General features: G+C 44.3%; 8 non-coding genes and 1 pseudogene across 8 annotated transcripts; all 9 read left to right on the forward strand.

Moving 5' to 3' along the window:
• Positions 1-4,023: 4,023 nt before the first annotated feature.
• Positions 4,024-4,206, forward strand: LOC141214354 (U2 spliceosomal RNA). Its single transcript, XR_012283620.1, has one exon. It is a non-coding gene; the product is annotated as a U2 spliceosomal RNA (small nuclear RNA).
• Positions 4,207-5,321: 1,115 nt separating this feature from the next.
• Positions 5,322-5,512, forward strand: LOC141214207 (U2 spliceosomal RNA). The gene has a single exon (XR_012283476.1). It is a non-coding gene; the product is annotated as a U2 spliceosomal RNA (small nuclear RNA).
• Positions 5,513-6,627: 1,115 nt separating this feature from the next.
• On the forward strand, positions 6,628-6,780 carry LOC141214388 (U2 spliceosomal RNA; annotated as a pseudogene).
• A 525-nt stretch (positions 6,781-7,305) lies between these two features.
• LOC141214337 (U2 spliceosomal RNA) lies at positions 7,306-7,487 on the forward strand. Its single transcript, XR_012283603.1, has one exon. It is a non-coding gene; the product is annotated as a U2 spliceosomal RNA (small nuclear RNA).
• A 1,115-nt stretch (positions 7,488-8,602) lies between these two features.
• On the forward strand, positions 8,603-8,793 carry LOC141214208 (U2 spliceosomal RNA). Its single transcript, XR_012283477.1, has one exon. It is a non-coding gene; the product is annotated as a U2 spliceosomal RNA (small nuclear RNA).
• A 1,115-nt stretch (positions 8,794-9,908) lies between these two features.
• On the forward strand, positions 9,909-10,099 carry LOC141214209 (U2 spliceosomal RNA). Its single transcript, XR_012283478.1, has one exon. It is a non-coding gene; the product is annotated as a U2 spliceosomal RNA (small nuclear RNA).
• A 1,115-nt stretch (positions 10,100-11,214) lies between these two features.
• Positions 11,215-11,405, forward strand: LOC141214330 (U2 spliceosomal RNA). The gene has a single exon (XR_012283596.1). It is a non-coding gene; the product is annotated as a U2 spliceosomal RNA (small nuclear RNA).
• Positions 11,406-12,520: 1,115 nt separating this feature from the next.
• LOC141214210 (U2 spliceosomal RNA) lies at positions 12,521-12,711 on the forward strand. The gene has a single exon (XR_012283479.1). It is a non-coding gene; the product is annotated as a U2 spliceosomal RNA (small nuclear RNA).
• Positions 12,712-13,826: 1,115 nt separating this feature from the next.
• Positions 13,827-14,017, forward strand: LOC141214309 (U2 spliceosomal RNA). Its single transcript, XR_012283575.1, has one exon. It is a non-coding gene; the product is annotated as a U2 spliceosomal RNA (small nuclear RNA).
• Positions 14,018-14,136: the final 119 nt, after the last annotated feature.

Here is a 14,136-nt window from a genome sequence, read left to right on the forward strand (position 1 = left end):
ACTGAGCTAAGCTCTACTGGCCCCTCTGTAGTGGAGGTGGCAAAGAAGAAGCCCCCGCAAAAAGGGGACTATGGGCGGTCCGTCCAGGGACCGGAGCAGGGATGCTCTTCTGTTCGGGAGGGTGTCTCTGTGTCGATGGCCCCTGAAGATGTGTGTGTTTCTGGTGTGCTGGAGCAGGGTGCCCCCAGTATGTTGGCACTGGTGGACCCTGCTGCGAAGGCCCCAGATGCTATTCAAGTGTCGAGCCAGCAGGACGCAGTGTGTTTTTCCCTAGGTGACGACCTCGAGAAGAGAGACCATGAGGCAGTAGTGGGAGAAGATTGCACTAGTGACCTACCTGAACCCAGCGGGAAAAAGATGCGTGCGGATGTCTGTCCGGATTCACCGGATGTTTCCTTGGGTGTCGGTGATTTGTGGCTGCAGGGAGCAGGAGCTGGATACCCGGTCACTGCCTCGGATCCAATGAACATTTCCTTTTCCCCGGAGTCAGGGATCTTGGAGGCACTGTTGGATCATAGTCCTGAACAGGTCAAGATGATTCTGGATGACTCCCTCCCACCTTGACTTTAATGCCGTCCATAAAATGCCTCTCACTGAATGTGAGATCTTTAAAGAGCCCTGTTCGCAGGGCTGCTCTTTTTCAATATTTAGAGACTTTAGACTTTGATGTGTGTTTATTGCAGGAATGTGGACTACAACACTCAATTAATTATGACGAGCTTAAAAAGGATTGGAAGTCGGGACCGTCAGTGTGGTCCGGCTCAAATGTGAATAGGTCTGCTGGAGTGGGTTTGCTCTGTCGTGGTAATAACATCGTGTTTTCCTCTGTTACAGAGATTACACCAGGCAGGGCAATGTTAGTACATTTGCATATTAATAATTTTAGTTTTCGCATAATTAATGTGTATGCTCCTCCCGACAAGCAAGAGCGCATCCAATTGTTTGAAATTTTGCCTGTATTTTGTGTTGGGTCTTCTCCCCTCCTGATAGGTGGGGATTTCAACTGCCTTAGTGTCGGCGAACAACGAGTAGGAGGGGACCCTCTCCGTAAGTTGGATAAGTCATGTTTTCTGCTAAAAAATTTTCAAACTGATTTTAAGCTATGCGATGCCTGGAGGTCTCTTTCACCGACGGACCCTGGATTTACATGGTCCGGTCGGGGAGTGGCCTCTAGGATCGATTTTATGTTTTTATCTGTGGATTTTAAGCCGGTGATGTTTGATCTAATGTCTAATTTATTTTCCGATCACAAAATGTTAAAATTACAGTTAGAATACCAAGGAGAGCAGAGAATAAACAAAGGACTGTGGCGTTTGGGGACACATCTGCTGGAGGATCCTCAGATAAGGTCGGATTTTTGTACAGCCTACCAGGAATGGAGACAACATAGGCCTCCTTATATAAAAATGTTGTCTTGGTGGGAAAAGATTAAAAATAAAATTAGGCTTTTTTTTATCACGGCAGGGAGGAAGAAATCAAGACAGAAAAAACAATTTTTCTCAAATCTAAATACTAGGCTGCAGACACTTTATAAATTTAAAGAGATTGGGTTGGAGGTGGAGGAAGACATTGTCAGCCTAAAAGCAGAAATACATACACTTTTGGAGCAGAAGGGGAGAGAGGTTATTTTTAATTCAAAGGTAAAGCAGTTAGAAGAAGATGAAAAATGTACACGCTTCTTTTTTAAAAAAGCAATGGAGAGGAAAGATGCGATTACTTGTTTAGGTGAAGAATCCACTATACAGGGCATGAAGAACGTGGCTTTTGATTTTTACCGACTCCTTTTTAGTGAGAAAAGTGTGGATGATTCCTTTTTACAAGATGCTCTTAATGTCCTAGATTTTAAGTTGAATCAGTCAGATCAGGAGTTTTTAATACGGGATTTTAGCTTAGAGGAACTTTTTAACATTTTTAAAAGTTTTTCAAAGGGCAAAGCTCCGGGAGCAGACGGTCTCCCCGTCGAATTTTATCTGACTTTCTGGGATATTTTAAAGGATGATCTTTTAGCACTTTTTAAGGAGGTTTTTAAGTGTAAACGGTTGCCCAAGGGATGGAGGAGGGGAATAGTGTCCTTGATCTTTAAAAAGAAAGGGGCTCGTGAGGACCTTGCAAATTGGAGGCCTATCACCCTCCTCAACATGGATTATAAAGTATTAGCCAAATTTATTGCATGCCGGCTTAAAATGATAATTGATAAGTTGATACAACCAGAACAAGTTTGTGGTGTACCGGGAAGGAGTATTGCGGAGGTGTTAAATGTCATAAGAGATGCAATATGGTATACTAGGGATCGTGGTCAGAATTTAGCCCTGTTGGCGCTGGACTTTGAGAAGGCGTTCGACAGGGTATCGCACAAGTATCTTTTTAGTGTTTTAAAGAAGATGGCGATCCCGGATTTTATCATGTCTCTAATTAAGATTTTGTATAAAGATTCATATTGTCAAATCTCTGTTAATGGCTTCTTAACAGGTGAAATACCGCTGGAATCCGGAGTGAAGCAGGGCTGCCCTTTGTCCCCGATCCTGTTTATTTGTGCTATGGAGCCTTTATTATGCCAAATTAGGAAAGATAAAGTGATCCGTGGGGTCCCTGTTCCGGGTGGAGGGGGGGCCCAAATTAAAGTCTTCGGGTATATGGACGATGTTACTGCCATCTGCACGGATCCTGCTTCCCTCCGGAGGGTGGTGAGGTGTACCAGTTTTTTTAGTCAGGCTTCAGGTTTTAAGTTGAATTTTAATAAAACTGAGTGTTTGACAATTGGTTCCTGGGATACAGTGGACCTACCAGCAGTCAAAATGAAGTGTGATAAAGTTAAAATTTTGGGCATTACTTTTAATAAAGAAAATGACGGGGTTGTGAGTTGGGGGGAGGTCCAGGAGAAAATGGTGAAGAAACTATCCTTTTGGAATTTGCGTAGTTTGTCAATCGAAGGGAAAGTTCTAATTATTAAGTCTGTATTATTGCCAATGATGTTATATGTTGCAATTGTGTACCCTCCCTCCGACTTAATGCTCAAAAAGCTGACTCGCTGCATGTTTATATTTATTTGGGGCTCGAAGATGGAAAAAGTAAAACGCACAGAAATGTATAAAAGGCATCAAAATGGTGGAAAGGATGTCCCGGATTTGAGCATGTTTTTGTATATAAATTTCTTCTGTTTCTGTTTTAAGCTTCTTAATTCTAACAGTGTTTTTAGTCTGTTTTTAAAATATACTTGTGGTTATGTTTTTAAGAGATGGCTACGGCCATCCTTATCTTCGCCTGTTTTATTATGTCCCCCAAAGCATCTTATCATCTTAGAGAAAGTATGTAGAAATTATAAATTAAGAGACTTGGATACTGATATTCTTCAAGACCGAAGGAAATTGATAACTCATCTGAGAAGGGAAGAAAGAGTATCTGAAGTAATCAACTTTTCCTGGAGCAGATCCAAGCGAGTCTGGAGGAATGTGTTTGGAAAGTTTCTCGCAAATATTCATAAAGACCTTGCCTGGATGTCCGTCCACCAGTGCCTCCCAACTAGAGACTTTCAGCACAGGAGAGGCCTGGCGGCGCGGGCAAAATGTCCTAGAGACTCGTGTGGAAGTGATGAGACGGTTTTACATCTGTTTTGGAACTGTTTTTATGCGCAAGAACTTTGGCGGAGACTGGGGGTGCTTTTGAAATGGGTTTGTGGTCTGAAAGACTTTTGTCACGAATATGTTTTATACGGACTTTTTAATTGCCCAACTTTACATCAAACCAAAATATGCTGGTGTATAATAAATTGTGCAAAAAGTGCTATGTGGAAAGTGAGGAATATTTTGTTGTTCAAACGTGACTGTATTTCCATCAATGATTGTATTAGAATGGTTTTTAGCGAAATGTATATTTATTATTTGAAAGATGTCAAAGATGTGGGTAAACACGAAGCGAATAGAAGATGGTGTTTTTACATGTGGAATACTATTTTGTACTAATAATGTCTGTGGAAAGAGCTCTATTAACGCTGTAAATAAGAATAATGTGTTTTTGTACTTTTTTATATCTGAATAAATTTATGTTGAAACCTTATCTGTTCTTATCAGTTTAATATCTGATACGTCCCCTATCTGGGGACCATATATTAAATGGATTTTTAGAACAGGGAGATGGAAAAAGAGCTTGCTCTGTCCACTCCACGCATTGACCTGGTATTGCAGTATCTCCAGGACCGGTGCACCCCTTCTTTAATGCAGTTTCTAAAATCAGAAAGAATTGAATTCAATGTTTTTTGTTCATTTTGCTTGTTTGTCGGATTTTGGGATGGACTCTTTGGCTTTGCTTTTCTTCTCCTCATTGGATTTTTCATGTTCAAAGTTGCAGAAGCCAGATTACAAGCTCATTTTGGTTCAACTTCAGCAACTGTGCATTGCATTGCCATGTAATGTGATGCAATGCTATCTTTCTAGCTCTCCCTTTTTACTTCCTTTTGGATAAACAGACATATTAGGCAAGCATTTTGGAGCTTTCACCTAAATAACTACAGGTGGTGAGATAAGCTGCACAATATAATTGACCTTTCAGTATATTGTTGCACACACACCATCTATTTAGCAAATGCCCTTGTTATCAACAGCAGCCTTTTAAACTCACCTGAGCTAACAGGTATGTGCGCTGGTTACTCTGCTGCGCTTAAAATTTCTTTTTTGGTTTGCTACAATGCCTTTTCTGAAACGTTGTCTCCCTCTGCTGGAACACTGACTTCTTTCATTTAATGCCTGCAGACTATAAAAGAGAACCCAACCCAAAAAGTTTGGTTGATTAGTCTGTGGCATTCTGTTAAACTGTTGCTTATGGCGGTCTCTGTGAGCTTCTCAGCGACATTCAGCCAGCCAGGTATCCTGCCTGCAGTAGATGGAATGTGGCAATGGAACGCTGGCTGCGCGTGTCATAATAGGCTCTGAGCCTTTATATACCTGTGCACAGCAGCAGCCACCTTCAGTCTGCTGCTGGACAGCCAGCAGCAGCAGCAGCAGGAGAGGTATGTAATCAGGAGCCCTCCTGCTAAGGGTAGACAGCTGCTCGTTCCACCCCACCCCCCGCCTTAATTGGTTCTCCTCCCTTCCAACGGTGTTGAGGCGGGTGGGAACAGCAGGGGGTGAAGGTGCTGTGTTTAAAGAGGTGGAGTTATGCAGATCTAAAACGCGTGGATTGCAGCAGCAGCAAGCCGAAAAGTGCAGGCATGTAAGGGATCTAGAGGTTGACAACATGTCTTCTTAACGGGAGTCCAGGAGCTCATCTCCACAAATGGACTTTTCAGGATCCTTGGGTGGCTCCGTAGTTTGAAACCAATTCTGGTTATCGCTTCTCGGCCTTTTGGCTAAGATCAAGTGTAGTATCTGTTCTTATCAGTTTAATATCTGATACGTCCCCTATCTGGGGACCATATATTAAATGGATTTTTAGAACAGGGAGATGGAAAAAGAGCTTGCTCTGTCCACTCCACGCATTGACCTGGTATTGCAGTATCTCCAGGACCGGTGCACCCCTTCTTTAATGCAGTTTCTAAAATCAGAAAGAATTGAATTCAATGTTTTTTGTTCATTTTGCTTGTTTGTCGGATTTTGGGATGGACTCTTTGGCTTTGCTTTTCTTCTCCTCATTGGATTTTTCATGTTCAAAGTTGCAGAAGCCAGATTACAAGCTCATTTTGGTTCAACTTCAGCAACTGTGCATTGCATTGCCATGTAATGTGATGCAATGCTATCTTTCTAGCTCTCCCTTTTTACTTCCTTTTGGATAAACAGACATATTAGGCAAGCATTTTGGAGCTTTCACCTAAATAACTACAGGTGGTGAGATAAGCTGCACAATATAATTGACCTTTCAGTATATTGTTGCACACACACCATCTATTTAGCAAAAGCCCTTGTTATCAACAGCAGCCTTTTAAACTCACCTGAGCTAACAGGTATGTGCGCTGGTTACTCTGCTGCGCTTAAAATTTCTTTTTTGGTTTGCTACAATGCCTTTTCTGAAACGTTGTCTCCCTCTGCTGGAACACTGACTTCTTTCATTTAATGCCTGCAGACTATAAAAGAGAACCCAACCCAAAAAGTTTGGTTGATTAGTCTGTGGCATTCTGTTAAACTGTTGCTTATGGCGGTCTCTGTGAGCTTCTCAGCGACATTCAGCCAGCCAGGTATCCTGCCTGCAGTAGATGGAATGTGGCAATGGAACGCTGGCTGCGCGTGTCATAATAGGCTCTGAGCCTTTATATACCTGTGCACAGCAGCAGCCACCTTCAGTCTGCTGCTGGACAGCCAGCAGCAGCAGCAGCAGGAGAGGTATGTAATCAGGAGCCCTCCTGCTAAGGGTAGACAGCTGCTCGTTCCACCCCACCCCCCGCCTTAATTGGTTCTCCTCCCTTCCAACGGTGTTGAGGCGGGTGGGAACAGCAGGGGGTGAAGGTGCTGTGTTTAAAGAGGTGGAGTTATGCAGATCTAAAACGCGTGGATTGCAGCAGCAGCAAGCCGAAAAGTGCAGGCATGTAAGGGATCTAGAGGTTGACAACATGTCTTCTTAACGGGAGTCCAGGAGCTCATCTCCACAAATGGACTTTTCAGGATCCTTGGGTGGCTCCGTAGTTTGAAACCAATTCTGGTTATCGCTTCTCGGCCTTTTGGCTAAGATCAAGTGTAGTATCGCTTCTCGGCCTTTTGGCTAAGATCAAGTGTAGTATCTTTTGAAAAGGCAGTTTTGTCCTTGGGCTGCCCTAGTAAATTGATGCATATTACACACTTGTTTGGTGCACTTGTTAGTACGCCAGGTGGCTCATAGAGTTATCTGATGGAAAACATGGCCCTCCAGGATCGAAGTCACTAGGCTGGGTAAGTGTGAGGGCTTTGGAGCAATGTGCCCCAGGAGTAGGCGCCCTGGTGGGAGTCCAAGCTTACTGGGACTGGGAACCCCAGAAAGACTTGGCTTCGTAGCACGCCGCACCTTTGCCAATCATACTTTCTGAGCAACCCCCCCCTATTCCTGGCCTCCGGGCTAGGAAGGGGAATTTTTATAAACCCGGTCGGAGGTCCGGTCAGCTTTGGGCTGAGAAACCAACACAGGCTCCAGCTCCACTAGGGTGGCAGCCTAGATGGAAGCTGGGAGCACGAAAACGGCTCTTCTCCGGCTTCGGCTAGGGAGAGCATCGGAGATCCCTGACCCTCGCTGTGGCCTTCTGGCTCGGAGGGATGGGGATGGTTTATTGGGGACCCTCTCCTCCGGGAAGGGTCCACATGAATCCTCGCCTCGTGCGCTGTTTTGGTGTGACTTCGGTCACATTTTTCAGTGCCTTGGATGCAGCTTCAATCAAAAAATCTGTTCTTATCAGTTTAATATCTGATACGTCCCCTATCTGGGGACCATATATTAAATGGATTTTTAGAACAGGGAGATGGAAAAAGAGCTTGCTCTGTCCACTCCACGCATTGACCTGGTATTGCAGTATCTCCAGGACCGGTGCACCCCTTCTTTAATGCAGTTTCTAAAATCAGAAAGAATTGAATTCAATGTTTTTTGTTCATTTTGCTTGTTTGTCGGATTTTGGGATGGACTCTTTGGCTTTGCTTTTCTTCTCCTCATTGGATTTTTCATGTTCAAAGTTGCAGAAGCCAGATTACAAGCTCATTTTGGTTCAACTTCAGCAACTGTGCATTGCATTGCCATGTAATGTGATGCAATGCTATCTTTCTAGCTCTCCCTTTTTACTTCCTTTTGGATAAACAGACATATTAGGCAAGCATTTTGGAGCTTTCACCTAAATAACTACAGGTGGTGAGATAAGCTGCACAATATAATTGACCTTTCAGTATATTGTTGCACACACACCATCTATTTAGCAAATGCCCTTGTTATCAACAGCAGCCTTTTAAACTCACCTGAGCTAACAGGTATGTGCGCTGGTTACTCTGCTGCGCTTAAAATTTCTTTTTTGGTTTGCTACAATGCCTTTTCTGAAACGTTGTCTCCCTCTGCTGGAACACTGACTTCTTTCATTTAATGCCTGCAGACTATAAAAGAGAACCCAACCCAAAAAGTTTGGTTGATTAGTCTGTGGCATTCTGTTAAACTGTTGCTTATGGCGGTCTCTGTGAGCTTCTCAGCGACATTCAGCCAGCCAGGTATCCTGCCTGCAGTAGATGGAATGTGGCAATGGAACGCTGGCTGCGCGTGTCATAATAGGCTCTGAGCCTTTATATACCTGTGCACAGCAGCAGCCACCTTCAGTCTGCTGCTGGACAGCCAGCAGCAGCAGCAGCAGGAGAGGTATGTAATCAGGAGCCCTCCTGCTAAGGGTAGACAGCTGCTCGTTCCACCCCACCCCCCGCCTTAATTGGTTCTCCTCCCTTCCAACGGTGTTGAGGCGGGTGGGAACAGCAGGGGGTGAAGGTGCTGTGTTTAAAGAGGTGGAGTTATGCAGATCTAAAACGCGTGGATTGCAGCAGCAGCAAGCCGAAAAGTGCAGGCATGTAAGGGATCTAGAGGTTGACAACATGTCTTCTTAACGGGAGTCCAGGAGCTCATCTCCACAAATGGACTTTTCAGGATCCTTGGGTGGCTCCGTAGTTTGAAACCAATTCTGGTTATCGCTTCTCGGCCTTTTGGCTAAGATCAAGTGTAGTATCTGTTCTTATCAGTTTAATATCTGATACGTCCCCTATCTGGGGACCATATATTAAATGGATTTTTAGAACAGGGAGATGGAAAAAGAGCTTGCTCTGTCCACTCCACGCATTGACCTGGTATTGCAGTATCTCCAGGACCGGTGCACCCCTTCTTTAATGCAGTTTCTAAAATCAGAAAGAATTGAATTCAATGTTTTTTGTTCATTTTGCTTGTTTGTCAGATTTTGGGATGGACTCTTTGGCTTTGCTTTTCTTCTCCTCATTGGATTTTTCATGTTCAAAGTTGCAGAAGCCAGATTACAAGCTCATTTTGGTTCAACTTCAGCAACTGTGCATTGCATTGCCATGTAATGTGATGCAATGCTATCTTTCTAGCTCTCCCTTTTTATTTCCTTTTGGATAAACAGACATATTAGGCAAGCATTTTGGAGCTTTCACCTAAATAACTACAGGTGGTGAGATAAGCTGCACAATATAATTGACCTTTCAGTATATTGTTGCACACACACCATCTATTTAGCAAATGCCCTTGTTATCAACAGCAGCCTTTTAAACTCACCTGAGCTAACAGGTATGTGCGCTGGTTACTCTGCTGCGCTTAAAATTTCTTTTTTGGTTTGCTACAATGCCTTTTCTGAAACGTTGTCTCCCTCTGCTGGAACACTGACTTCTTTCATTTAATGCCTGCAGACTATAAAAGAGAACCCAACCCAAAAAGTTTGGTTGATTAGTCTGTGGCATTCTGTTAAACTGTTGCTTATGGCGGTCTCTGTGAGCTTCTCAGCGACATTCAGCCAGCCAGGTATCCTGCCTGCAGTAGATGGAATGTGGCAATGGAACGCTGGCTGCGCGTGTCATAATAGGCTCTGAGCCTTTATATACCTGTGCACAGCAGCAGCCACCTTCAGTCTGCTGCTGGACAGCCAGCAGCAGCAGCAGCAGGAGAGGTATGTAATCAGGAGCCCTCCTGCTAAGGGTAGACAGCTGCTCGTTCCACCCCACCCCCCGCCTTAATTGGTTCTCCTCCCTTCCAACGGTGTTGAGGCGGGTGGGAACAGCAGGGGGTGAAGGTGCTGTGTTTAAAGAGGTGGAGTTATGCAGATCTAAAACGCGTGGATTGCAGCAGCAGCAAGCCGAAAAGTGCAGGCATGTAAGGGATCTAGAGGTTGACAACATGTCTTCTTAACGGGAGTCCAGGAGCTCATCTCCACAAATGGACTTTTCAGGATCCTTGGGTGGCTCCGTAGTTTGAAACCAATTCTGGTTATCGCTTCTCGGCCTTTTGGCTAAGATCAAGTGTAGTATCTGTTCTTATCAGTTTAATATCTGATACGTCCCCTATCTGGGGACCATATATTAAATGGATTTTTAGAACAGGGAGATGGAAAAAGAGCTTGCTCTGTCCACTCCACGCATTGACCTGGTATTGCAGTATCTCCAGGACCGGTGCACCCCTTCTTTAATGCAGTTTCTAAAATCAGAAAGAATTGAATTCAATGTTTTTTGTTCATTTTGCTTGTTTGTCAGATTTTGGGATGGACTCTTTGGCTTTGCTTTTCTTCTCCTCATTGGATTTTTCATGTTCAAAGTTGCAGAAGCCAGATTACAAGCTCATTTTGGTTCAACTTCAGCAACTGTGCATTGCATTGCCATGTAATGTGATGCAATGCTATCTTTCTAGCTCTCCCTTTTTATTTCCTTTTGGATAAACAGACATATTAGGCAAGCATTTTGGAGCTTTCACCTAAATAACTACAGGTGGTGAGATAAGCTGCACAATATAATTGACCTTTCAGTATATTGTTGCACACACACCATCTATTTAGCAAATGCCCTTGTTATCAACAGCAGCCTTTTAAACTCACCTGAGCTAACAGGTATGTGCGCTGGTTACTCTGCTGCGCTTAAAATTTCTTTTTTGGTTTGCTACAATGCCTTTTCTGAAACGTTGTCTCCCTCTGCTGGAACACTGACTTCTTTCATTTAATGCCTGCAGACTATAAAAGAGAACCCAACCCAAAAAGTTTGGTTGATTAGTCTGTGGCATTCTGTTAAACTGTTGCTTATGGCGGTCTCTGTGAGCTTCTCAGCGACATTCAGCCAGCCAGGTATCCTGCCTGCAGTAGATGGAATGTGGCAATGGAACGCTGGCTGCGCGTGTCATAATAGGCTCTGAGCCTTTATATACCTGTGCACAGCAGCAGCCACCTTCAGTCTGCTGCTGGACAGCCAGCAGCAGCAGCAGCAGGAGAGGTATGTAATCAGGAGCCCTCCTGCTAAGGGTAGACAGCTGCTCGTTCCACCCCACCCCCCGCCTTAATTGGTTCTCCTCCCTTCCAACGGTGTTGAGGCGGGTGGGAACAGCAGGGGGTGAAGGTGCTGTGTTTAAAGAGGTGGAGTTATGCAGATCTAAAACGCGTGGATTGCAGCAGCAGCAAGCCGAAAAGTGCAGGCATGTAAGGGATCTAGAGGTTGACAACATGTCTTCTTAACGGGAGTCCAGGAGCTCATCTCCACAAATGGACTTTTCAGGATCCTTGGGTGGCTTCGTAGTTTGAAACCAATTCTGGTTATCGCTTCTCGGCCTTTTGGCTAAGATCAAGTGTAGTATCTGTTCTTATCAGTTTACTATCTGATACGTCCCCTATCTGGGGACCATATATTAAATGGATTTTTAGAACAGGGAGATGGAAAAAGAGCTTGCTCTGTCCACTCCACGCATTGACCTGGTATTGCAGTATCTCCAGGACCGGTGCACCCCTTCTTTAATGCAGTTTCTAAAATCAGAAAGAATTGAATTCAATGTTTTTTGTTCATTTTGCTTGTTTGTCGGATTTTGGGATGGACTCTTTGGCTTTGCTTTTCTTCTCCTCATTGGATTTTTCATGTTCAAAGTTGCAGAAGCCAGATTACAAGCTCATTTTGGTTCAACTTCAGCAACTGTGCATTGCATTGCCATGTAATGTGATGCAATGCTATCTTTCTAGCTCTCCCTTTTTACTTCCTTTTGGATAAACAGACATATTAGGCAAGCATTTTGGAGCTTTCACCTAAATAACTACAGGTGGTGAGATAAGCTGCACAATATAATTGACCTTTCAGTATATTGTTGCACACACACCATCTATTTAGCAAATGCCCTTGTTATCAACAGCAGCCTTTTAAACTCACCTGAGCTAACAGGTATGTGCGCTGGTTACTCTGCTGCGCTTAAAATTTCTTTTTTGGTTTGCTACAATGCCTCTTCTGAAACGTTGTCTCCCTCTGCTGGAACACTGACTTCTTTCATTTAATGCCTGCAGACTATAAAAGAGAACCCAACCCAAAAAGTTTGGTTGATTAGTCTGTGGCATTCTGTTAAACTGTTGCTTATGGCGGTCTCTGTGAGCTTCTCAGCGACATTCAGCCAGCCAGGTATCCTGCCTGCAGTAGATGGAATGTGGCAATGGAACGCTGGCTGCGCGTGTCATAATAGGCTCTGAGCCTTTATATACCTGTGCACAGCAGCAGCCACCTTCAGTCTGCTGCTGGACAGCCAGCAGCAGCAGCAGCAGGAGAGGTATGTAATCAGGAGCCCTCCTGCTAAGGGTAGACAGCTGCTCGTTCCACCCCACCCCCCGCCTTAATTGGTTCTCCTCCCTTCCAACGGTGTTGAGGCGGGTGGGAACAGCAGGGGGTGAAGGTGCTGTGTTTAAAGAGGTGGAGTTATGCAGATCTAAAACGCGTGGATTGCAGCAGCAGCAAGCCGAAAAGTGCAGGCATGTAAGGGATCTAGAGGTTGACAACATGTCTTCTTAACGGGAGTCCAGGAGCTCATCTCCACAAATGGACTTTTCAGGATCCTTGGGTGGCTCCGTAGTTTGAAACCAATTCTGGTTATCGCTTCTCGGCCTTTTGGCTAAGATCAAGTGTAGTATCTGTTCTTATCAGTTTAATATCTGATACGTCCCCTATCTGGGGACCATATATTAAATGGATTTTTAGAACAGGGAGATGGAAAAAGAGCTTGCTCTGTCCACTCCACGCATTGACCTGGTATTGCAGTATCTCCAGGACCGGTGCACCCCTTCTTTAATGCAGTTTCTAAAATCAGAAAGAATTGAATTCAATGTTTTTTGTTCATTTTGCTTGTTTGTCGGATTTTGGGATGGACTCTTTGGCTTTGCTTTTCTTCTCCTCATTGGATTTTTCATGTTCAAAGTTGCAGAAGCCAGATTACAAGCTCATTTTGGTTCAACTTCAGCAACTGTGCATTGCATTGCCATGTAATGTGATGCAATGCTATCTTTCTAGCTCTCCCTTTTTACTTCCTTTTGGATAAACAGACATATTAGGCAAGCATTTTGGAGCTTTCACCTAAATAACTACAGGTGGTGAGATAAGCTGCACAATATAATTGACCTTTCAGTATATTGTTGCACACACACCATCTATTTAGCAAATGCCCTTGTTATCAACAGCAGCCTTTTAAACTCACCTGAGCTAACAGGTATGTGCGCTGGTTACTCTGCTGCGCTTAAAATTTCTTTTTTGGTTTGCTACAATGCCTTTTCTGAAACGTTGTCTCCCTCTGCTGGAACACTGACTTCTTTCATTTAATGCCTGCAGACTATAAAAGAGAACCCAACCCAAAAAGTTTGGTTGATTAGTCTGTGGCATTCTGTTAAACTGTTGCTTATGGCGGTCTCTGTGAGCTTCTCAGCGACATTCAGCCAGCCAGGTATCCTGCCTGCAGTAGATGGAATGTGGCAATGGAACGCTGGCTGCGCGTGTCATAATAGGCTCTGAGCCTTTATATACCTGTGCACAGCAGCAGCCACCTTCAGTCTGCTGCTGGACAGCCAGCAGCAGCAGCAGCAGGAGAGGTATGTAATCAGGAGCCCTCCTGCTAAGGGTAGACAGCTGCTCGTTCCACCCCACCCCCCGCCTTAATTGGTTCTCCTCCCTTCCAACGGTGTTGAGGCGGGTGGGAACAGCAGGGGGTGAAGGTGCTGTGTTTAAAGAGGTGGAGTTATGCAGATCTAAAACGCGTGGATTGCAGCAGCAGCAAGCCGAAAAGTGCAGGCATGTAAGGGATCTAGAGGTTGACAACATGTCTTCTTAACGGGAGTCCAGGAGCTCATCTCCACAAATGGACTTTTCAGGATCCTTGGGTGGCTCCGTAGTTTGAAACCAATTCTGGTTATCGCTTCTCGGCCTTTTGGCTAAGATCAAGTGTAGTATCTGTTCTTATCAGTTTAATATCTGGTACGTCCCCTATCTGGGGACCATATATTAAATGGATTTTTAGAACAGGGAGATGGAAAAAGAGCTTGCTCTGTCCACTCCACGCATTGACCTGGTATTGCAGTATCTCCAGGACCGGTGCACCCCTTCTTTAATGCAGTTTCTAAAATCAGAAAGAATTGAATTCAATGTTTTTTGTTCATTTTGCTTGTTTGTCAGATTTTGGGATGGACTCTTTGGCTTTGCTTTTCTTCTCCTCATTGGATTT

The sequence above is a fragment of the Phyllobates terribilis genome, unplaced genomic scaffold (assembly GCF_046119375.1).
Source record: "Phyllobates terribilis strain yellow unplaced genomic scaffold, ASM4611937v1 Scaffold_217__1_contigs__length_3308461, whole genome shotgun sequence".
In the NCBI taxonomy this organism is placed as follows: domain Eukaryota; kingdom Metazoa; phylum Chordata; class Amphibia; order Anura; family Dendrobatidae; genus Phyllobates; species Phyllobates terribilis.